This window comes from Melospiza georgiana, chromosome 2 (genome assembly GCF_028018845.1).
Source record: "Melospiza georgiana isolate bMelGeo1 chromosome 2, bMelGeo1.pri, whole genome shotgun sequence".
In the NCBI taxonomy this organism is placed as follows: domain Eukaryota; kingdom Metazoa; phylum Chordata; class Aves; order Passeriformes; family Passerellidae; genus Melospiza; species Melospiza georgiana.
Window position 1 is genome coordinate 25,453,739 of NC_080431.1, and position 23,086 is coordinate 25,476,824.

The following is a 23,086-nucleotide window of genomic DNA, read 5'->3' on the forward strand; positions in this document are numbered from 1 at the left end:
GAGGAGGAGGCGGCGGCGCGCCGGGCCGGGCCGGCGGCGGGAGGTGAGCGCGGCCCGGGCTGCCCGCATGGAGGCGGGGCGGGGGGCGGGCGCCGGGGCCGCCGCGCCGGGCCTGTGCGGGGGAGGCGCCGGGCCTGCGGCGGCGGCGTTTGGCGCCAAGGCCGGGCAGGAGGGAGGAGGAGGAGAAGCGGCGGCGAGCGCGGAGAGGCGGCGGGCGCTGCGGGTACGTGGGGCAGCGGCGGAGAGCGCGCGTTGCCGCGCCGGGGACGGCGGGCGGGCGGCATGGCGCGGCGGGCAGCCCGTCCGGTGTGGGCGCTGCGGCCCCGGCCGCGTCCGGAGGGAAAAGTTACGGCGGCTCCGGAGCGGGCGGGCGCTGCACCCGCGGGGGGCGGCAAGGGCCGGGCGACCTCCGGCCAAGCGCCCTTTTGTTCGCAGCAGCCCGGAGAGGCGGCGACCCGGCGGTGCCCGAGCCGGCGGGGCCCTGCGGAGCGCGGCTGGGCGTGGCTGGCGGGCAGACAGACAGACAGACAGCCGGGCGCTTGTCCGCCGCCGAGCACCGCTCCGCCGGTATGTCGAGGAACTTGCTAGAACTGAGTTTGACAATGAAGCGCTAGCGCAGCCCGCCCGGCCGCGCCGCCAAGGTAAGTTGTTTCCCGAGCGGCGGGGGCGGGTGCCCCCCGGTGCCCCCTGTGCCTGCAAGCAGAGGAGCGGGAAGGTCCCGGCTTCACTTCCCCAGATCAAACCTTCCTCCCTTCAGTGCTGTTCGCTTTAATGCTGTTCATGTTTCTGCAAAGGCATGGCTTCGTTCTACGGATGTACCGCGACCGGTATGGTTAGAGGCTGGGGATGTAGTAAAAGTATTTATACTTGCAAATAATAATGAGATGATTAATGGGAGAATTTGGTACAGGGCATCCTAAAATGTGTGTTACCAGGCAAATAAACACCACTTTTTTCTGTCTTTTAATTAGAGTTATTTTATAAAAAGCACTTGTAGTTACTTGAGGAGTTCAGCTATTGTTTGCAATTGTTATAATGAGCAGCTATGTATTTTTATTAAAATATCACTCATTTTGCACTGTGCTTCAAAGCCCAATGGTTTTTTTTCATGTTCAGGAGAAAAGGGATGCTGAAGACAACATCCATGTATGATTAGAAAGCCTTCAATTACTACACACTAGATACTTGAAAGCTGTTGTGCTTCTCTGTTAATATAAAAGAGCCTCTGCCCTAAAACTGAAAGATTAAGAAAAATGTATTTTGTCCTGATGCTTGCAAGATGCTTGATCAGCAGCTGACTTTTTACATCAGGTTGGTGCTTGTTATGGGCTGTTCTGTAGGGGATCTTGAGCACACCTGCTCATCTCTACACAGTGAGACTGCATCTTAGTGATGGTTAGAGAGCTGGCTTGAAAAGTGTGAGAGCCTTAGGCCGGAAAGGTCGACCTGGATGAAGGCACGTTTGCATAACATTCCAGCTTTCCACAGAGTTCCTTAAGGAGACATCAGAAAAGTCTTTACCTGCACTTACCAATGGGAGAAAATGCAATTAGAAGTCTCTGACCTTTTCAAAGTAAAAGCAAATTAGTCCTTTTAGGATCTAAAGTTTGTGTTGTTTTGTTTTTCTTTTTTAATTGAACGTCTGACCTCTTTTCAGACTAGATATGACCTGCCCTGGTTTTATTGCAGAGAGGAGGAGAACTCGAAAGGTTTATTTGCCAAAGTTGGACTTTAGATGCAGTAAAAGTTATCAAAATAGCAGAACTGTTTCTGTTACCTGTCCCTCCTTTGATGTTTCCTCTTTCTAGGTTCCTCTTACAGAGCAAGCCGCCCTCCCCCAGTGGCAAAAATTCCTCTGAATTGGGTCTGACTGTAGGTCTTTTTTTGTTATATTTGTGTTATGTACACGTAGCAGATACCCACAAAGGTTTGCTAGAGAATTGATGTAGGAACATATGCAGTGGCATTTATTGGCAAGGATGCGTGTTCATTTGGGATCTCATTAAAACCATGAAAATCCACTGTGAATGTAAGAGCCTGGGATAGATAGATCTCAGTGTAGTTTTAGAATAAACCCAGCTGTTTTCTTCTCTGTGGTTCTGTGCACTTCCTCTCAGCAGCAGAAAATCAGGAAGTTTGTGTTTAGGATTTATTGGGATACCTGGGATTGTTGTGGGCTTTAATTTTGACTTTTAAAATATGTACATACTTTTAATAGACCTGCATAATTCACTTATGGAGAAGAATTTATATGACGCCTTCTTAGGTACAATTGAGTCTTATTTTTACCTGTACATTTCTATATGTATATACCCACGGGCAGAGACGTGTGTGTGGTCAGTGTAGTAGCTCCCACATGCTGAATGCTGTAGAGCATTTTCCCCAAGAGCTTGCTGCAGCTGGCCTGGGGGATGGCTTGGCTGGTGACCTCAGCTCCTGGCTAGTGTGTTGGCAAGTGTCCAAGGCCATGGTGAAAATGGCTGGATTTGGTAGACCTGATGGGGAGAAGTGAAACTAAACCCTGCACAAGCTGACTTGAGTTTGAAACACTCCTGCAGTGTTCCTTGTGGTCTATTTAGGTAGCTTATTTTAATCTTTGTAATTAATTTCTGACTATCATGCCCCAGTGGGTGAGAAGCAGGGCATGGTGCCTGCATATTTTTGGTTAGCTTGGCAAGACATGGGATGCATCTGGAGAAGGAATGTGCACCCATTTCTGTTGTGCATCTTTTATCATCCATGGATGGAAATGTCATGTAAACACCTGTTTCTGTGGTTTGTCTTCCTTCTTTAGTCCCTAGAAGTCTCCTTCAAAAGTTAGTATGTGCTTTGGGGGGCTATTACTCAAATGGGTCTGATGGTGTAGTGTTATGACCACTCTTCAGAAAATACCAGGTAATTTGATAGCAAAGAACGTTGTATTCAACCAAAATGTAAAAGTTAATATTTGGTTAAGTATAGGTATAATTCTCTCACACAACACTAAACACAACACTACCATTGATCTAGACAAAACAGTAAATTTTTGGTTATAACACAATGGTAGTGTTGTGTTTTAGTTGGTGACTTCTTTCATTATGGACAGAAATGGGCTGAGCCAAAACTTGCTATTTGCGCATGTTGCTTAATCTCTCCACTCCCACAATTTTTGTGGGCGCTATAGCTAAGGGGGCTCGGGGGCTTTTGAATTCTACAGAGAGGGGAGCCTCTGACATTGTGTGGTGTTTTTCTTTTCTGAAGATTTGAAGTGCCTGTAATGCTCAAGGCTTCATGTAATTGGAGACATAAATACAATTTTTACATACTTTACTTAAAATGGAAACTAACAAGTTAATAATAGCTCTTATCGGGGGTATTTATGTAATGGAAGCCAACAGATGCTATTTGCATCTTGAAGAGCTGATGTACAAAATGTTATGTCAAGGCCCTGGCAGGTTTTATGCTGGTGGAGGCTGGGTCAGGTGGGAGTGGGAGATGCTGGAGATCTGGAGGGCTTGATGGCACCTCTGAAAAGTGAGATAACTGTATGAAATTTTACATTTTAACACATAGCTTATTTTAATCTAATGCTGCTAATAAAAAGGATAGTGTTTCGATTTGGGAATTGATTTCTTTTATATTTATTCATATTAAATGATCAATTACACCTGTCACTTTCAAAGTACTTTTTTAATGCTATTTTTCAGCTACAGCTGCATATCTGATAAACCCCTAAAAATTTTGTCTATAGATACTATTTTTATTGATATTTCAACTTATTTTGACTACAAGAAAGCATCTGGTAAATAAGTTTCAGAAATGTAATGTGACAAACTGGGTGTTGCTTTCTGTGGAAAGATGCTGATGTAATTAACAAGCACCTCCCTGTTTCCCTGGGCTGTTCACTCTTTCTTATTAATTTGCTTCCAAGTTACCCTTTTCTAGATGACATCTGAACTCTTCCAACATTTAATATCTTATTTCAGTGTGTAGGAGACCAAGAATTTAGGGATTAGAGCAGTCTGGGATGCGTGATCTTGGACCTAAGGAATGCTCCTGCATTTGTAGAGCAATAATGCAGGCTTTGCTTGGATTTAAAGGAATGGAAGGGACCCCGAGCTGTGAGCATGACTGCGGAGGCTCCACTGGCACTTGCTTAGTCTCCCTCTTCAGAGAAGCAGGAGAAGGTGGGAGGATAAGCTCGTGACTGCTGATGCTATTTGTTATAACTTTCTCCTGGATTAAATACTGGGATGCTTGCCTTAGCTTGTTAAACTTTGTTTGAAAACTTTGGAGTGCTTTTCTTCTTCAAAGTACACCTGTTACAGCATTAGCTTAAAGAGCTGTGCTTCCTCATCATTGAATTGAATGGTGAACATAACAAATTGTGTCGTTAATGTCTCTTTGTGTTTTAATTAGAGCTCTAGGAGATGTTAAAAAAACAAGTTTATGCCACATGCCTGACTGGTTGCTAAACTGAATATGCTTGTCACGCAGTCTTGGAGGAATTATGTATTATTTTGCTAATCTACTGTTCTGAGCTTCCTCCAGCTCAGAACTTTCCTTCCTTCTTCCTTTTTTCCTACCTCGCTCTAAAAAGTTACTCCTGAATATTTTCTGAGGGTTTGTCTTACCTGCTTAAAGCTCCTGACTGTTGATAGCCTTTGCTGGTGAAAGGCTCAGGCTCTTGCTCATGTCTTAAAGAGCAGTTTCATGCCTGCACAAGTGGTTTGGTGCACAGCAAGTCCAACAGCCTCCGAGAGTTAGCGTAGTGCAGTGGGTGAGTCAAGGCTGGGATGCCTGAGATCCTCCAAAGGGAGGGGTGATACCCCACACACCAGGAGCTGCAAAGTGGAACAACTGACCAGGAATATTTATTGTAACTAGGTAATTTTGTTTGACTGTGTTATGAAGAGTTTTCCAAGCTGATTTTTGTTTTCAGGTAGTTCTTGTTTTGGAGTGTGCTGTTGGGTTGATGACAAAATAATGAGAGGAGAACTGCATAGAAGTTCTGCCTGGGTGTTGTCTTTTAATTATGCTATATAGTTTATTATGTAATATTGAATGACTGAAATTCTTTAAATCTGTAGATAAACGATGGATTTACTACAAGTTCTAGACAAGAGCTACGGTAACGTGGCTGTTCACAAGCCCTTGAAAACCATAACTAAACTATGAGCTTTCGTTCATACTTAAAAATCTAAGTCTTGGTTTAACAGACCAGACAGTTTTTAAATAATGATTCCTCTATAGACTGTGGTGGTATTGAGAAAATTTCTTATAGTGTGCAAATGTTTAAATCCTCCCCTACATATCAAGTATAGCAGAATAAAAAGGTAGTATTTTCTATCTGCTGACAAGTCAGAAAACCTGACATCTTGAGCTGCTGGATACAAAAGTGTATAGGAGAAATGTCTACCCTGTCAAGGGAGGAAACAAATGTCCCTAGTGGGATTCCTTGTGTTTAATTCTCTTTATTTGTTCTGCTTTTAACTGCTTGTACTTATTAAATATTTTTTCAGTGTTAATTTGCAAGCTTTGATATGAAAGTGGCTGTAGAGGACTCATCATAGGAAATAGTGTCCGTGTCCTGTACAGGCTTTGGCTTTAATGAAAAGCAAGCCAACCGAGGACCTTGTGGAGCTGAAATACTCAGTGTGTGAGTGTATTGGGGACACACAGGAAAGTGTAAGGCTCAGCAATTATCTGGCCAGGAGGAGCCTCAGCAGAGAGGTAGGACTAATACCTCTCCCACTTTTATTAATACTTGGATAGAAAGAGCAGTAGTAAAGTGGTGCTCTTCTTCCTGCTTTCATACTAATCGACTCTTTTCCCAGCAGGAAAATAGTGACTGAAATAGTGATAGCGAGTGATTACTCTGCAGTGCAATGTAAACTTGTTAGATGTTGTTTGATAGGAGAGAGGATAAAAATGCTCATTTCAAGCACATAACAGCTTTTTATGGTAGCTTTTTTTTTTTCAAGAACTGCTGACCAGAGCACTGGAAAAGGAAGGGGTGCTACTTGTCAGCGTTGTTGCTATGCTTTGACATCCTTAACCTTGTTTGGGGGAGTTCCAGCATCTCCTCAGCTTGGGCCTAATTCAAGAGCAGTTGTGTTCTTTTACAAAAATCAAATTGCTTGTCATTTAAGTAACTGAAAGAGAGATACTTAAACCTGATAATGAAGTTGCAGTCTTCCTTATGTTAACAATGTAATCATTTCCATTGTAGCATGAAATGAGCAATCCTAAGAAGTAAGTGAAGCATTTTGCTTGACAAATTTGAGCTTGCAGCTCCGCAACAGAATGTGCTGGGAGTGAGGGAGGAACCAAAAAGTTGATCCTCCTAATGTAAGGTACATGTTTATGAACAACAGTATTGTAATGGCTGTTGGCATACCTAGGAAGTAAAATTCACTTCTTATGATACTGATTCTTGTAAGGAAGATATTTTTTCAAAATATTATGTCTGTATAACAGATACCAATTTTCTTCACTTTGTTTGGTTAGTGCTTCTTCACTTTTTTGGGCCAAAGAGGAAAAAGATGAAAAAGCCCATGGGAAGAAATAATTCCATATTTTTATATAAATAGAAATTATGCAAAATGGTTTTGTATGCCCTTAGCAACTGGTATCCATAAATTCAAGTGGTTTCATTTTGATTCTTGTAGTTTTGTACTTTTTAATGATTCATACTATAATTTTGAGTAATATTTTATGAAAATTGTGAAAGCTGTTCTTTATTCAGGTATTTTTCAGATGCCTAAGTTTGCTGCAGTTAGTAGTAAACATATTTTTGATCCAAATACTTACATAGATAGCTAGTGTACAAAGCGTTTACTTAAAATGAATGAGGTTTTGCAACTGAATGAGATTTTGCTGGTGACTGGCCAGGTTACATTCATGTGTGTTTCTGCAGTTTTGATGGAGATCTGACTTGCCTTCTTTGGTTGCATACCTATACAGGGACAGAATAGCTGTGGTATAATACTGTAGAAAATGGGACTCTGCTCTGAGCTCCAAGAAAGAGTACGTTAAACTTTGTTTCAGTACTTAATATTCTTAGTAGTCTTTCTTCTGTTGCTTAAAACTGAATACATATGGATCTGATGCATGATGTTTTCATTTTTCTTCCTCTGTAAATGCCATAAGACTTGAGAAGGTGGGACATAAGTTCTTAGAAAGCTTACACTCCTGCCAATCAGCTCAGTATCAGTCAGAGCCCTGTGACTCCCATTGCGTGGATTAAACTGGCTTAAGTGTTGTCTTAGATCCTTTGTTTGGCATCTTCTTGTACTTGTTCTAGATTTGCAGAAGCCTCTATATGTAACACCAAACAGGGATGTGCATGAATTTACTGAAATCTAGTAGCTTTTGCAGGTGCCATTTCATTCTCTAAGATTATTGAACTAATTTATTTTCTGTGTTCACTTCTGTGTGCTTGACTTCTACATCTGAATCAGTCATTTTTTGAAGTACAAATGGGATAAGAATTGGAAAAAAAAGTCTGAAGAAACTTAAGGGAAAAACTAAAGCCTCAATTGCAGATGAGAACTTGAATGTGATTTGTAGTTCTTATCTCTCTCAGCCATCCATGTCTTTGATGGCTTTGTAGTCTCCCTTTGGCCCTCTCCTCTTCTTTTTGACTTAACTTTCCAACTTTTTCCTTATTATTGGAGAAATCAGTGTTTCCAGTGTATGTCTCACAGTCTTCTTGAGACCCTATAAATCATCTAGGTAAAATTAAATCTGTCTCCTCTACCAGACTACAGACAGTATGGACTTGCAGATTGTTAGCAGTCAACCTGAAAGTATTTTGGCAGACTTGTTGGTTTGGGGATTTTTTTGGTGTAAGTTTGCTCAGTCTGATAAAGGGGGCATTTTCCTTCATCAGTGGTTTTTTGTAAGTTTTTTTGGTTTTTTTTTTTGTGGCTGGTACATTTGTGGGAGTTTACATATGTGTATGTATAAAAGCGTCATGCACTGCAAATTTAAGTTGTATTTTTAAAAATTCATTAATAGAAGGATTTGTGATATTAAACTTTTTTCCTGGTGAATGCTGATATTGGTGTGATGACTATTTAGCTAGTGTTTAACAAGAAACCCTTCTGTGTTATGCCTGTACATAGGTAAATTTTGCTTGGTTAAGGAAGTTAAGTCTGTATGTTGAACTTAGACACACATCAACAATTGTATTTACTTTGGTACAGATAGTGAGAGTGTTTCAAAACAAAGTTGCTTTTATATTGGGAGGAACTGCTAGAAAAAGTGAGACAGTGGCAAAGCATTGGTTTAGTGGAGTAACTTTTAAAACATTTTAATGCATCCTGGTTACTTGTATCAAGCCCTTTTTTAACCATTTGCTACTCTAAGATAATTTTTTTGTCAAAATGCTGTTTTTCTTTTCTCCCTTTAAATAATTTCAGGGAATCTATCCTAAGCTCATTCTGTCAAAGAAGTCAGCTTTCATAACAGCTTGAAGGTGTTACTCTGGTGTAACTCTGTTACAATGATCTGACTGGTCATGTACACCTCATTCTGAAGTGGCATTAGTGTCAGCCTTTGCACAAGGGCTGGACAAGTTGAGCCACCTTCACTCCTGTACCAGATTCCTTTGGCCATAACAAAGCGTCTTTAGATCTATCTTTTAGAGGATTTAATGTCACATTAGGGTGCTCTATGTCACCTCTGCCTGTTTGTGGTGCCTTATAGGTTCACAGGGATTTAATCAGTCAGAATTGTGGATTTAACTGCATGATGGCAATTCTCAAAGGAGACAAAGCTCAGCTCCTTTGTTTACTTCTGCTTTTGAGCTTTCTGGGTCTGGCAGGATTATTGACGTTTTTGTGCTTCAGGTAAGCAGAAGTAATGTCAAACTCCTAAGGGAGCAAATCTATTAAGGCCAGTTTTCTCTCTTTTTATTTTTAATGCCAGTGTATTGTGAAGGGCAGTGTTACCTGCTGTCCTTCTTGGAACTGGTGGAAGCCTATCCATAATGACGTGGCTGGGAAACTATCCAAATCTAGTTTTATCCCTTGCTAAGCAATATCAGAAGTTTTGCCTCTGTAAAGGCAACAGATTTGTGTAGTGGAAGTCCTACATTAATAAACTACAAGAAAACAGAAAGGTCTAAATATTTTAGACAATTCTGGTAAAGGTTTTTCCTTCTGACAGTAAGTTGTTCTAACAGTGGGTGCTTTTAAAAAGAATAGTTTTCGTGCTTTGCAACTTGGTCTTGCAATCCCCCACCCTTCCCCAATATATTTGCATCAGAAGATTTTAAAAAGAAATAAGCTCAGTTTTGTAATTTAGGAATTCGGATCACAAATTCATCAGATAAATGTTTTGCTAATTTCTGGCTTTGTTTTGGCAGTGGCTTTCATTCCCATTGACTCCACCAAGATCTAAGTTTCCCTGCTTGTTTCTCAGAGTTTGTCATGTGTTTTGTATAACTGAGTAGGAATGACTTTGGAAAAGGATTGACACAAGTTTCTCCTTCATAGCAGTAAAAAAAAAACCAACACAACCCTTTCCAACCATTAAATATCATCTTCAATGAAGGAGGCATATTTGGTTGCTGCCATGGGATTTGCAGCCACAGAGGATGAAGGTGATGAAGTCTTGTTTACTGTGTTTTAGTGTCTGCTGCTTCATTAATTGTCATTTGATTGTGCTCCCAGCCTTGTGTTTTTGCGGTCTAAGGGCAAAACTTGGGTGCTTTATTTATTTATGCAGTTTCTTTGCAGGGGAAGGTCACAGTTTAAGTGCTGGTTTGATGTCTGACCATGAAAGAACAGAGAGGCTTTCCTTATGAAAAATCACAAATACCAATGTGCCAGGTTTAATAAAGGATGTCAAAAGTACTTTAAATCATTGTGATAATCAAGTGAAGTTAACACTGTTACCTTTTTCTTGCCTCCTTTTTTTTTTTTTCCTCTGGGAGCTGACATTCAGTTAAATACTGACTAAATGGTTTTATGTGAGGTGAGCTGTTTATGAGGGTTATTTTTCTGTGGCCACTGAGACCCCCTTAAGGGCCAGGAATATTCAGTATCTACACTGCTCTTTACTCAATTTCTACATAGCTGGAGTATTTGAAGAAACTCAAAAGAGTGTGCTCTGTAGCATTTCTGAAGCCCTATGTTGTACACTGGTGAGCATCACAACTTAGTGTATCCAGAAAAGGAGACAGAATCTTTTCTTGCTGTCATCCAGTTGTGAGATAACTTTCCTCCTGTAATCCAGGCATAAATTATTCTCAATCTTTTTGCTTGTAGTTTCCTTTTTTTTTCTATTTGCATTGACTAAAATAGGAACAGAGGCTCAGCAGGCTCATTTGTTGTGTAAAAGTGGGTGATGGTTTGAGCTACGAGTTCCTCCTGACACTCCCCAGCAGCTGGTGGTTGGTCATCCTGCAAGTAAATGGTTGAAGCAAAATATCACAGCATTGATAAGAAATGCTTGTACAGAGAGGTCTTCTGGTGAAGTGATGGGAATGATCATAGATGCTTAAGTGCTGTAGGTAGGCAGCAGCAGAGTTGTGCAATGGAAAAGGCTTTGAGCAAAAGGCAGAAAGTGCTGGGGTAGACTCTTGGTTGACCAGAGAGGAGGATTGGGAAGATGGGGTGAAAACTAAGGACAGCCTTTGAAGATTTGGCAACTGCTGACACTTTGTGTCTTGAGGTGCATCCTGCTGCAGGGAATAGCTGCTCTTCAGAGAGAGATGCATCCTGTGCCAGGCTGAAGTAACATATCTCCTTAACATTTCATCCCACAAAAGAGGAGCAGGGGTTTGAGCTGCTGTGCACTAACTGTCCTTGCATGCCTGAAGAGTACATATGAGGAGAGGAGGAAGAAAAGTCCCAGCGTGTCTGATTCCTGAAGGTATCCTTTACAGAACTGCAAATCAGTAGTTGAATGTGTGAGAAGAGAGAGTTCTGGCATCATTCCCTATTTGGTGTGTGAACTGGCTGTCCTGAACATGCTGGGCACTTTGAATCTCACTGTAAAGACCTTTCCATTTGCTGGGTGGATAGTTAAAACCTTGTAGTGTTTGCTGTTTCTTTTTCCAGAGCTCTAGCTTGAGTACATTGAAGTGCACAGTTTGGTATTACTTTAGTCCAAAGGTTAAATATGTCCCTTCATATTTTATATTATCATTGTGTGGAGGATCCATATACTGCTTTTAGCATTTGTAACTCTCTTTTGTGTGTGGTGGGGTCATGGAACTTGCTGTGGACAGTGTGGAAGTGGCATAGCTGTGGCATTAGAAACATAACATCTGTTATCTTACCATACTTTGTAAGTTCTCGCACATAAATAGTTTTATTTTTTATTTTAAGATTTCCACTAAAGGTCTGTGTCCAAATATAGTTGCATTAAATAATAGAATTAGGCTATGGAAAAAGATGCTTCTAGGTCATCTAGATTTTTATTGCTTCTGAAATGTTTGTTTGAACCACCCTTCAGAAAATAGCATGGAACAGTACTGCCATCACTCGGCTACAGGAAATGCACATGAGCACATCTGTTCAGTACAGGAGGTAGAAGTCAAATGAGGTGGGTTGATACTTGAAATCCAACTGGCCAGCATGTGGCTGTGGCTAGCAGCAGGGCATGTAATGATCTCCTTCCTCAAGAACTGCATCCATTTTGTTTTGCTCCAGATCCTCATAAATAGCTTGTTTTTGTGGCTCACAGACCTGTTTTCAAGTTTCTGGTAGCGGGTAGTGCCAAAATACTTCTGTTGTTTCTGCCTGTACCCCATTCCAGGCTTTGTGGATCAGGAGGCCTCCTGCCAGTTTCCTATGTTTTTATCTCAGTATGGATCTTGTTCTGCAGCCTTCTGCTTCATGCATTTGTATTCTTTCTTCTACATTCCTCTGCCTTGAGGTGCATCCTGCTGCAGGGAATACCTCTTCTTCTGAGAGATGCATCCTGCACCAGGCTGAAGTAGCACATTGCCTTAACATTTCATCACAAAAAGAGGAGCAGGGATCTGAGCTGCTGTGCACTAACTGTCCTTGCATGCAGCTGTACACTGCAGCATCTGTCAGGGAGATAGATAGATAGATAGATAGATAGATAGATAGATAGATAGATAGATAGATAGATAGATAGATAGATAGATCGATCGATCCCTCAGTCTCTGGTGTAGGGAAAAGATGGAATGGTGGAATAGCTGCCTGGGATTGCTTTGCTCTCCCCAGCACGCAGCGTACACATGAGTTCTGTGGCTGCCTGATGCACAGTACTTGCTGCTCTGCATGTCTCATGGTGAGGTGCAGCCCTCAGCACAGACAGTCCCCACAAACCACTTTGTGCAGAGCTCTTTATACCCAAGTCCCATGTATTGTTGCCTTGCCCTCCGGCTGCGTTGGGAAGAGCTGAGCTCCGCGGAGCATGTTGTGTTGGCAGCACAGCAACCGGGACTCTTGTCCAATCTTTGTTTAAACGTCAAGAGCTGCAGCCTCCAATCCTCCCCCTGGGGACATGGGTCAGCAGTTCTCACTCTCAGGATGTTTCCTTAATGCTAAGCTTAAACCTTTTGGGTTTTGTCTTAAGTGTATCCCATTTCATTTCATCTCTTCATAAAATGCAGGCTTTTGTTTGACTAATTATAATTTCCAATCTGTATATGAAGAATGTAAACAACTTTGCATCTTAAAGTAGGTGTTTGTTTATGTTGCTGTTAGTAGCTTTTCCCTGTAAGGGCAGTTTTTTCAGCCTGACTCAGTTTTTTGCATGTGTATGTAACTTATGTTGTGTAACAATGGTTTTCAAGTAATCGATAAGATGTTTTGAGTGTTTTGCAGAGTGATTGGCACTGCACACAGGCTAAATAGCTGCTGTGTTGGATCACCATCTGATTGCCTGGGGCCCAGGACTTCAGAGCATTTCATAAAATGTCTTGATGTTACTTGTTAGTTGCCTTATGAAACCTATCCTTCTAGACATCCTGCTGCATTGTTTGTCTGAAGGTGGGGTAAGCTGCTGTGGGAAATTTTTTTCCCAGCAAGTTTAATTGGTTGCTGGGAATTACCAAATCACTGGCTGTTATTAAGAATAGGCTTGTTGCTGCATAAAGGTGTCACAAAATAGTTTTGTGACAGTGGGAAGAACTGAAGGTGCCAGAAAGTTGCAGGCTTTACTAAATGCTTTCAGCGTCTCTATCTACCTTAAGGTGAGATGGACTGTCTTTAGATTTTTACAATGAAATTGTGAATTTATACTGAATTACTTTGTTGGCTAAGCCAATGTGGAAGAGGGATTAAAATCAAGAGTACTTACTGTAGTCAGTACTGTTTAGAAGCTTGTGAAGAAGAGGAAGAATAAACAACAAATCAGTTTATTACAAGCAGAAATCCAGCACTGTTTGCTTCAAAGACTTTGTAGGGATTTTACAAGACTTTTCTTAAAGCTTACTGTCTTTTTCTTTGCTACCTCTAATCACTGTAGGATAAGTATTGCCTGGAAATAGCTCTTCAGTTAAATATGATGGGAACTGTTTTGGTGTTTGGATACTTGTTCTGTTATGATTTTTTCAGAACTATAAGTGAACTATAAGTACCATTACCTTAAATACTGTATTTATAATCTTAAAGACTACTGGTTTTATTTCTTTTACTGTCTTAGTAGTATTAATTTTTTGACCTGCCTTTTGTAAGAGGTCTGTGTGATATTTACTGATAGTCTGTGGGGAGCTGTCTGTATGTGCTAGATATCTGAAACAATCTGTAAAAAACCAGGAAATTACAAATTTTTCTAATACCTTTCCCACCTAAGTAGTATTATATCCCTGGGATTATTTATGGAGGAGATGTGAAGCATCACAAGACCAGCTTTCTAATTCAGTTTTGAAAGTAATTTGTGAGGTAGGAATTGCACAGTAGATGATGCAAGTTATCAGGCAATCCATATTATCAGAAGCTAGTTAAGGAAGCATGGATTAGCAGAAATGCTCACAGGAATGTTTGTAGCTGCTGAGAGAAACTGAGAGGATAATTGCTAATTAGTTTCAAACAAGACAGGTGAATTAATATTTGCAATTAATGATGTGGGTGGAGGAATAAGGCCTCTGTTCATTCAGTACCTGAATCAAGCTGGGTGGAGCTGCATGTCTACTTGAGAAGATGCTTTGAACTCCAAGTTACTTTGGCTGATTGGAGATGGGGTCTGGAAGGAGGGGTTGGATGGGGCTGAGCAGGGCATGGAGGGGCAGCTCTGTGACATAAAGGTTTGGCTGCATGCCTGCAGGCTGGGGGCAGTGGGCCCCAGCAGCAATAATTGCTCACAGCCAGGACTTGAGACAACAGCCGTGCTGCTGCAAAAGCAAATGCACTGGAGTTTATATGTAGGATTATTATCTGCAGCTCAGGTGACCGTAAAGGATATTTTTCTGTAAAAAGAGAATAGCCTTTTTTTGTGTAGGGAAGGATTTAGATGGGGAACTTTGTTGAGGATATCACAACTTCATACTGGTTTTGTGTGCCAGCCCGGGAAAGGGTGGTGGGCAGCAGCAACTAGAAAAATCAGAAATGTAGAAGACATGTGCTATAAACAGAGGGTGAGAAAACTGGGTTTCATTTAGTCTGGAGAAAAGACAAGGACCTACTGAAAAGAGAGCTAGGTTGGTGTTCAAACTGTGTCAACAAAAAAGAGGTGAGATCATCAGGGTCCACTGCTGGGAGAGACCTGGTAAAGGCTCGAGCAGCATGGGGAAAGGTGTGCCTAAAGTGCTGGGACAAACTTGCTGGCAGTAAGGGTCACACTGCGTGGAAGGAGCTCCCCTGGAGAGGCCCAGGAGCCTCTGTAATGCAGAGTCTGAGTTCTCAGTCCTACCTGGCTGTCCTTTTTCAGGACCCTGGCAGATCTTTATTCTGTGACCATATCTGTTTTTGCAAATGGCAGCACAGTGTGTGGGATGGTTGATGAGAAAAGCACGAAGCTCTATTTTCAATCAGTCCAATTCTTGTTTTGGTGGCTTGGCTGTTGGTAAGCACTGTGGTAAATTACAGAGAGAGCGATAGTATAGCAGTAGTGATAACTACAAAAATAGATCTGTGTTCCAAGTGGCCTTCTGTTGTTATAAGTTGTATTTTAAGAAATAAATCTTGCTGATGCTTTTTTCCCTGGTGATGCTTAGTTTCCAGGCAGTATTTATGAAAAGCTACTGTGCATTTCTAAGTTTGTTTTCTGTGTCTACACTGTCCTTTAGCTCCTATAATTTTTTTTTTTTGTTTCTTCATGCCACAGTTTCTGTTGCTGGCCCATTGCTTTTTCAAATGCATCTGGAGAGTAGGAGTTCAGTCTGTTGGCAGTCTGTGTGGAAGGGAGGGTGAGCATCTTCTGTGTATTCCTTACCTTGCTCCTGAACTTGCTGCTCACAGGGAGGTTGGTATTCTTCCATTTTTTATAATCTGTTGAGGAAGAACCCCCTGATCATTAATTTGAGGTTACTTAATTTAGAGTTTCTCAATCAATATGTTGAGACAGCTTTTAAAGCTTTTAAAACAAGGAAGGGGCAAATAGTATTTTGTGGGGGCAACTGTATTTTTCATCCCATTGTGTATATTTGTTCATGGTTGTGAAATAAGTAAAGCTGGGACTGAAGATTATGACTATACTGTAAGGATTAGAGAAAGAAAACAATTTTTAGTTGAACCTTCCAGTATTTCAGAGTTCGTCTTGGCATTTGACTGAGCAAATAAATGTGTTTTTAATAAAGAGTTCAAAAATATATTAGTTTTGTGGTTCAGCTGAGAGGCAAAAGCTGTGGTTTTGTTCACACTTAAAAGTTGTAGGCTGTGTTGCATTTTAATGATGCCATTTGAGCTGCCACAACCAGGGCTTTGCTTGTGTTTCTATGGAAAACTTAGATTAAATGGGTTCAATCGGGACATTAAAGAATTATCCCATAATGAAATAAGTCCTAAGAAAAATTCATTCAAAGTCATGTTTGGAAACTTAGCCGGCCATTTAATAATTATTTACATATTTTCTTCACTTGCCCTCCCTCCTCCAGTGTGTTTTGTGGGTGAGGCTCTTGGCATTCCTTAGCTGGAGGGTAGAGGCAGAGCACCAGGCAGGGCAGGACCAGCAGAGCAGCTGTTTAAGTGAGCCCCTCTGGTGACCCCCACTCCCTGTGTGCCAGGTGTTCCTGCTGCCCCTGAGCTGGGTTCCTCTGGATGGACCCTGTGGATTGCTTTGGGCCGTGTGTGTGGTGGCAGTGGTGGCCGAGTGTGTCTGCTTATCTCGAGTTAAAAACCCGACCCACATAGTGTGATTCATGTTTCAACAACCTTGGCTCTGGTACTGCTTTGATCTACGGATCTTGTGTTGCTCAAAGTTAATTGCTTAATGTGGGGTATAGCCAGAGAATGTCAGGAAGATGGGAAGAGGAACTTAGGAAGATTTAATAAAAAGAAACAAACCCCCAAACCAACTAAGCACCTCTGCTGCCCACCCCCCTCCCCTCACAAAAGAAAACCCCTAAAAAAACCCCAACAAAACACCAAACACAGAAACACAAAAAAAAAACCGCCCAAAAGTGAAACTTTAAATCAAATAGAATTAGTAGAGCCAAAACTTCAAAATCTTGCATAGCCAGCATACAGGAGCTGTAATATATTGTGTTCCTTCTCTCTTCCCCACCCCCCTACCCCCCTCACATTGTAAAGAAATGTTTTCTTTTGATGCCACAGCCTAAGTTGAGCAACAATAGTTGTAATAAGTAATGGGATCTGTGCCACTCCTTAGTGGATGGGTGGTTGTATCTTTTTCTTGTACTCCAGATGGGTGGAGGAGCGCAGATGTTAAAGCATGGTGCTGACACTTCGGCCAGAAACTGCCTTATTTCAGTTAGAAAAACCATGTCATATCCCCATTTTGAATTCTTTTTCTTCTGACAGGCTATGCAGTTATCGCTTCCTCGGTTTTTACTTGCATTTTTGCTCTGTAATACTTTCTTCCACAGCTCATAGCTGTCCTGTTTTTGTTAACTTTTTGCTCTGAGGCATGGGGCAGACTGCCTGCCAGGACAGCCCTTGGTCGGACTGCTGACATCTCTGAGGAGTGCTGCAACTCATCTGTTGGGTGTGACAGCTGTAATGCCTTTGCCATGTGCATTACAATAGAGCACAAAACATACATGTGCATGATCCTGCTGCAGGGGAATGTGGGCAGTTGGTAGAGGGAAAAATGCCTTCTATTCCCATATTTAATATTGCTCAAGGCTCAGGACTAGATTAAAAAGGGCGAGTAAGCAGAATTCCTGCCAGGGAAGCTAAGCTATTCGGGATTGTCAAGGAGAGGTCTGGAGGAATGTCGTGGGGAATTAAATCAGGAGCCACATGGAGCTTTCCCTCTATGCTTATTTTGTTTGCCCTCCTGTGAATTTCTAAGCGTGCGTGGTTCATGGAAGACCCTCTTGAATGAAGAAAGCATCGGTGTATAAGGAGAAATCAACACCTTAAGCCAGCTGAATAAGTGTGCATCTATTTGAATGTGTTTGTCGAAGTGGTTTTATTGCCAAAACAGGATAGAGAAAATACTAATCAAAATTTCATTTTGTTGGTATTAGTAAAGTTCATTCATATTAAGAGGATGGTAAAATCAACTTTGAAAATATTCTTATAAATTTGTTTTTAGCTGTTGTACTTACTGCATTTCTATCATAGTAGGTGCACATGTAGCTGATATAGATCAGTTTCCCTCATATCAAAAGAGAATTGTGGAATTTAAGGCTTTATATTCTGGGCATATCATTTGCTTGGGAAAGCTGCAATAAAAATTTAATACAACCTTCACTTACTTGCCAAAAATTAAATTGTAGCTCAAACATGAAATGCTTGATGTCATTCCTACTACCTAAAAGCACTCCTTTCGTTTTTTTAGGAGCTTGTGATGTCATCAGCTGAAGCGAAAACATCTACCTCATGACCTGGCATGTAAGTGAGGGAGGAACTGATACTTAAAAATAAATAAATAAATAAATGTGTGTTGGTGTTTACAATGTGTAAATTGAATCTATATACCTTCAACTTTCAGATATCACCTTTTGAATGAAAGCTTTCTGAATTTTAAAGGAATATAAAGTCTTTTAAAGGGGAGGAAGTCATAAAAGAAGCTGTTAACAGTAACATTTCAGCCTGCGGGACTCCGTAATAATCTCAGTTAAAATCTGTCTTATGTATCCCGTAATGTTTGAAATGCTCATAGGCATAGATGGAATAATTTTATCTTACCTCAGTATTTACATGTGCTGCTTCTACTCCTTTTTATTCTGTGATTCTTTTCTGGATGTAAATTCTGATAGTTGTGATGAATGCACACTATACATGGTGATACCCTTCCTAAAATTAAATACTCTGCTTGTGCAGAAGATTTATATTCTTGTTATACTCAAGATACTTCATAGTGAACTTTCTGCAGCTTTGTGACTCTTCTATTTTATTCCCTTAAGTAAGCAAAAATATTCCAATCCTCTGCAGAGGCATTTTTAATTTTTTTTTTTGTCTGCCCACTCTGCTTTTCTTTTATGTGGCTTAGAGGATTAAAGTGCAGTCAGTGCTTTGAGGGGCCAATGTCAGCAGTGAGCTGAGTGTTCCTAATTGGTGCCAACACCTGTCCCTCATTATGAAGCCTTGTTCAAGCTGTCCGGTGAACCGAGGTAACCGGCCTCCCTTGCATGTCTCTAATGTGATTATAAAGCCCTCTCCTCATGCAAGTTTTATTACTTATTCAACTTTTGGACTGATGTGGAAAGTAAAGCTAAGCTGAGCCATTTGGCTGGCTACCAAAGATCATAAGGAGTGGCAAAGAGAAGAGATTCACTCATCTCAATTTCAAGAATTTTAGATCAAAGCTTGCTTCTGTTATGACCATTTATTTTTTTTTTTTTTTAATGGGGGGAGGGCAGGACTGTTTTTGGGAGTTTTTTCATAGTTTTCAACGTCAAATGCTCTGAATTTAGAGACCAGTTCTACAGACTCCAGCTGAGCTGTGAACATCTGAGTGCAGCTGCTATTGTGCATAACCCATTGATTTTCTGCAAATAGAGCTTTGGCCTTGACTACTCTTGCACCATGGCTTTGTCTTCAAGGGGTCAGGGCTTAGCAATTCTTTTCTACACAAAACCAGCATCAACCTCTCCTCCCACCTGATTCTGTACTGTTAGCAGGGCTGTGATGCATTGTGCTTTGCCATTGCAGTTGGAAAAGATGACCTCAGATAGATTTCACCAGTGAAATTGATGGCTCAGATGAGATGGATCACTATCATGTTTAGGCTCTACAGGCAAAGGTTTAAGCAGATTACATTTTTCTAAGTAGTTTAGGTAGGTTTTTAAGTGTTTAGCTTGCAAAATTCAAGTGTGCAGCAATACAGTGCTGGCTGGAGGTTTTGGGTTATTTCCCTATGAGGGAGGAGAGGCAGAATAACTTCAGATGTGTATCTTGGAAAAGTTTGAGATAATAAACCTGTAAGAATCACATGAGAACACTGTTAGTTATCCAGATTTGGAAAAATGTAAGAAAATGAAAGCGTAGTGGATTCTTAAACTTGAGACATGGAATTGGAAGTGTAGCTATTAAGGGGATTGAATCTCTGCAGAACCCAAAAGAAAATCCCAAGTGGATAGGGCCGTAAGGTGGATGTAGGCTGTATTTGTACAACTGTTTATTTGATTTCTCCTTTAAAAAGAAAAACTAAAAATCAACAACTCAAGCACACTGGGAATGATCTAATCTTTTACTTAATAATTTTGATCAGAATCGTTCTGTGAACAGCAATCAACAAATTTTAAGGGCAACAGTATGTCAAGTGTCAGAATCTCTGCTGATTGTGCTCATCATAATCAAAATCTTATCTGATAAACAGAGTCATTTCAATATTTATCATGGCCTTATAGACACCCCTCTGATCTGTAGTCCACAGAGGTCAGGTTAGGAAGCAGTGAATTAAAAACCAATGAAATCCATAGTGCAAGAGGATTTAATGGATCATGAGTATGTGTAGTTTCAGATGATTTACCTTACTCAATTAGGCCAGTTGCTGTCTCTGATAATAGTCTGCAGTGGACACCTCGGGAAAGAAAACATTATAAAGTTCTATCGACTCTGTTTCTTGTAAAATTTTGATTTTGGGATTTCCAGCAGATTGACATGACATTGTGTTTAATAGTCCTTATTCTCCATCTTGCTTAATTTCCTTCAATCTGTTTGTTTCTCAACCTCTGCAATATGCCATAGCATGGAGTTTCTCAAGGTCATTTTGTACATAATGATACTTTTTTCCCTTCATTTAATTACTTTCCCTTGAAGTTTCTTCTGTAACTTTGTTTTCCTTGTCTCCTGGGCCATGAGAAGCTGTGAGTAGTCTCTTCATTCTGTTGCTTCTCTTTGCCACTTAAAATAGATCTCCCCTCTTCTGCATCCTCCTTCCACAGAGAGTCTGTTTCATCTCTTACCCTAAAGCCATGGTAAACTTTCCTCAGAGCTGTAGGTGGGGATTCACATTTTACAAATACTTCTCCAAGGGTGTTGAGGGAGCTAGAAGATACTGCCTTGCACTTAGCCTCAATGAGTGATCCACTAATGTTGCTCATCCATAAAGCTTTCTCTGTGTCACTGAGTGGGTGTAGCAAATGAAACCAGACAGGTTTGTGTTGGTGCTTGTTGCTGCTGCTCCTGGGCCTTCCCAGAAGGATGCCCCTCTTGCATCAATGTGGTGTTCTCCTCCTGCAGTAGTTTGCTACAGGTGATTTGGGACTGTCCAAGTACTGTATTTTTAAAGACATTCAATTAATGTGTGTGTTTTCATCTTCTTCAGACCTAGAAGTGTCTCACAGGTGCTGTGGTGTGGCTGTGTATTATTAACCAGAAACCATAGTCAATATTGGGATAGGCCCACAGCACTCTGCCTCGCTGGCAGGATGGCTGAGGGAGCAGCTGCATGTGCCTGATCTGTGATCTGCTGCCATATCACAGCTTCTCTGTGAACAGCCGGTCACTTGTGGTGTTGCAGAGCTGGGGAGGTGGATGGCCAGGGTCTGGCATGGTTTTATTCTTCCCCAGTCCAAGTGCAGGCTTGATTGTGCCTTCTCTCCTTTGCAGAGCCCCTGGTAACTGGTACAGCTGCAGTGTGCCCCATGTCCTGCAGCTGGGTGAGGTCAGGGCCTGCAGAGAAGGCAGCTGCTTTACAGGCCTGTGAAAACCTCTCTGACCAGGTGGAGTTGCATGTACAAAACATATCAGCTGCGGGTTTTGCCTTACATCATGGAGTCTTAGAGTGATGCTGCTGTAAGGGTGGTTTTGTTTGTTTTGTTCAGTTTCATAGTTGTACTTTCAGTTGGAACCTCCTTTCCTGTTTCTCAGCAGAGATTTTAGTACTGTTCTTCACAGCATGGGATTCAATTGCAGCAGCTGCAGCATCTTGTAGCTCTTACCATATGAGTAAACATGTAGTGAAACACCTTCCTACTTCCATGGCTTGTAGGCATTTCCATTCTTGCCAGTACAGGAGTGCAGACAAGAGACCTGCTTTGGAGGCAGACTCATTTCCTCACACCTTGGCAGCTTTGGAAGGTCAGCTGTGGATAGTTCCTTATCCTCAGGAGATGGAGAGTGTTCTCCTCTACTTTGAGTCCACCTGTTCAAGTCCCCGTGTTCTTTGTGATCCACCTTGTGGGTTGGCACCTTTTCTCCTGTGCCAGAAAAGCCACCTGCATCGGCACAGCCTGAGAAGGACATGTTTTCTGCTAGGAGCTGTAGAATTAGTTATTTAAATCTTGTTTATTTCCACAGAATAGAAGAGGAAGGAGGAATTTAGAGGACTGTTAATGGTCAGTCCTGATCAGTGTGTCCCTTCATTAAAAATATGAAAGTACTTTGGCTTCAATTTGACCATTTGATGAGAAATTGAACCTTACATGGTTTTCAGGATGCATCTCTTGACTGCTTCCCCAAACAAGATGTGTCATTTTTGAAACCTTGGGCAAATAGAATGGTCCTTTCCTCTTTTCAGGGGTAGTATCAGCCCCAGTGAACAACTCTGTTACTTATTTAGTCATTGCTGCAGCTTGTGTTATGGCAGAGAAAAATACTTGTTTCTGCCTCTACTTTGTACATAAAAATGGACAAACATCATTTGGCCACAGTACATCTTTCATTATGTTTTTTCCCCATGTCAGTTTGGTGATATAGAGAAACCTGGAATAGTATTTATTTTTATAAATCTATTTTAAATCTTTGACTAAAAGACCCTCTGTGTCCTCTGATGTGTTGTATATTACAGATAGTGCAATAACATTAATTTAATTAACCAGACATTAAAATTAATTTTAAATCATTAGTTATTAAGACAGGTTTTTTTATCTCTTCAAAAGATTTTTTAAAAAATACTAACCTAAACTAAAAAGTATTTAGAAAAAACCTTTTAGTAAATGTTTTCTCATGCTGTGATATTTTGACATGGAGAACCAAAATAATAATGCAATTGCATATATACATGTTGTGTGAAAGGAAAATGTAGAAAAATGTAAGTATTTAACCAGAGATTTGAAATACTCTAAATACTGTTTAGAGTTCTGGCTGTGACAGAACATTCCCTTTAATTGTTCCTATCCAATGATCCCCTTAATGCACTCTTTTTACTTGAGGAAAGCTTTAGCATCCAGATTTATTTCAACTTGTAAATAACAACCATTTCTTGTGAGATAAGGAAAGAAATTATCAACCTAATGTTTCCTGCAGGAAAATATTTGTGTTCTTACTTTCTTTGTGTAGGGTATAAAGATGCATATTGATGTTTTCTGCCTTTTACAATCTGTCAGGTTTTGTTGGTGATGGAAAATTTTGCAATGAAGTGGTTAGCCTCTTGGAAGCATTATAACTAAGAAAAAAATTAGTTGAAACAGATAAAATAGTTAATGCAGGCTGCTGTTGTTGATTCTTTTATTTGATATTTGAAAAGAACAAAGCAAGAACAGTGAAACCTACTTTAATATATTTATTAGCAAGTACAAAAAAATTAAATTATTATTTTAAGCAAGTGTTTTGTAGGATATAAGAACTGTTTCCTATGCTATTAATAGAAAAGTTGTTTTTCA

At 40.8% G+C, this 23,086-nt stretch overlaps 1 protein-coding gene across 4 annotated transcripts in view; it reads left to right on the forward strand.

Annotated features, from left to right (window-relative positions):
* JADE3 (jade family PHD finger 3) overlaps window positions 1–23,086 on the forward strand; it is a 64,360-nt gene continuing 41,274 nt past the window's right edge. Inside the window, exons 1-2 of one of the 4 annotated variants that reach the window (XM_058018693.1) lie at window positions 1–43; window positions 17,875–17,927. The gene's annotated coding sequence lies outside the window, so the exon portion shown is untranslated. Of the gene's footprint in view, window positions 44–512; window positions 642–17,840; window positions 17,928–23,086 lie in introns of those variants that run through there. The other 3 variants (XM_058018691.1, XM_058018694.1, XM_058018692.1) reach the window with 3 other exon arrangements.